The sequence below is a fragment of the Xyrauchen texanus genome, chromosome 24, assembly GCF_025860055.1.
Source record: "Xyrauchen texanus isolate HMW12.3.18 chromosome 24, RBS_HiC_50CHRs, whole genome shotgun sequence".
NCBI lineage: Eukaryota > Metazoa > Chordata > Actinopteri > Cypriniformes > Catostomidae > Xyrauchen > Xyrauchen texanus.
The window spans coordinates 3,613,374-3,615,662 of NC_068299.1; positions in this window are offsets into that span (position 1 = coordinate 3,613,374).

The window sequence follows — 2,289 nt, forward strand, 5'->3', positions numbered from 1 at the left end:
TTTAACTTATGATTTCACAGTGGCTCTGAACTTAGAGTGATATAAATCCCCTGTTCTCGAGACGGGGTTCAGACTGGAGAGCGCGCGCTGGAGACTGGAGAGGACGTTGGAAAATAAACAAATAAACGCGTAGTCCGTGTAAATCTTACATTTTCATGAGTTCGTTAAGCGTTTGATTTAGATGCCCTGTCCTGCTGTTGTCATATATACTTGTTCACAGCCGTCTCACTGTTTTTGGTCTGAGAGAAGAGCTTTGAGGTGGACAGTTTGTCTTAGCAGGGATGCTTGGCAGCGCATCTTGAGTCATATTAGAAATATGACAAGGGCACACACACACACACACACACACACACACACACACACACACACACACACACACACACACACACACACACACACACACACACACACACACACACACACACACACATGTTGTGTTTCCATGTTTTATGGGGACTTTCCATAGACATAATGGTTTTTATACTGTACAAACTTTATATTATATCCACTAAACCTAACCCTACCCCTAAACCTAACCCTCACAGAAAACTTTCTGCATTTTTACATTTTCAAAAAACATAATTTAGTATGATTTATAAGCTGTTTTCCTCATGGGGACCAACAAAATGTCCCCACAAGGTCAAAAATTTCGGGTTTTACTATCCTTATGGGGACATTTGGTCCCCACAAAGTGATAAATACACGCTCACACACACACATACATACACACACACACACTCTCTCTCTCTCACACACACACACACACACACACACACTCTCTCTCTCTCTCACACACACACACACACACACTTTCTCTCTCACAAACAAACAAACACACACACACACACACACACACACACACACACACACACACACACACACACACACACACACACACACACACACACATTGGTCTACCTATCATTATGAGGACTTTCCATAGACATAATTACTTTTATAATGTACAAACTATAGATTATATCCCCTAACCCTACCCCTCAATTTTTACATTTTCAATAAAACATTGTTTAGTATGATTTTTAAGCGATTTAAATCTTGGGGACACTAGAAATGTCCTCATAAATCACATTTATAGCATAATAACCTTGTAATTACCAGTTTGAAACTTAAAAAATTGTCCTCGTAAATCACATAAACATGCGCACACACACACACACACACACACACACACACTTCTGAAGTGTAATGTCAGATGCTCCACGGACCACCCCGGCTTTGTTATGTTTTTAATAAAGAGAGAGAGAGCGAGAGAGAGAGAGAGAGAGAGAGAAATAGCATTTCATAGATTTTGAAATGCACTCCCTCAGAAACCAATCACTGCTTTAATGTACTTCAATCACGATATGACATTTTTTATCTTCATAATGTCTTGTTAAATGCATATTTTATTTTATATTGTATAGTGTATATTGTTATTCTAGTTTTTATTTGATTGTATTAATTACCTGGCACCTTATTTTAATTATATTATAATGTTATTTGTTACTGTTTTATTATGATTATTTGTCTTTTCATTATCTGGTTTATGTATTAACGCTTTGGCAATATTGTATGTAAACACAATCTTGCCAATAAATCACTATAAATTGAAATTGAGAGAGAGAGAGAGAGAGAGAGAGAGAGAGAGAGAGAGAGAGAGTACTAATTGCCTTCATAAATAGGTACACTCATAACACTTTATAATTATCCTATTGTCACACCCTACCCAGTTTCTCACCGAACTACTTTACCCAGAAGCACCTCCCCGGACTTCTAACCACACACACATGGGTAGGGTTGCATCAGCTGTGCTTAAGGACTTAAGTTGAGACATAAAGTTCACACTAAGTGTTTAGTAACTACTAGTTATTTTGTAACTAAGTCAGTGCTTAATTTGGTTGCACCACCTGCTCTTAAGACTTAAATAGTAGGTCCTATGCTCTCCGTAAAGTAATACGCAGTCGCATAATATGACGTTTACTTGCATTGATCCAATAAGAAGCCTTCAAATTTGTACAAAGAAGAGTTTCAGTTTGATCTTGTTACGGTTGATGTTCAAACCTTATTTGCTCACGTAAATGTCAGCTGTAAATAAATGATATCCCCATTGAAATACGATACGTAATAAAACAAGATTTCATTAATGATAAATTTAGCCTTTACAAAAAGAATATTTAATAACTGTATCTAAAATGAATAAGGGGAAATAAATAAATAAATACTAATGTGACAGGCTTGACCTCTAAATATGAACCCAGCGGAGTTGGCGGCAATACAGGCCGCAATAAC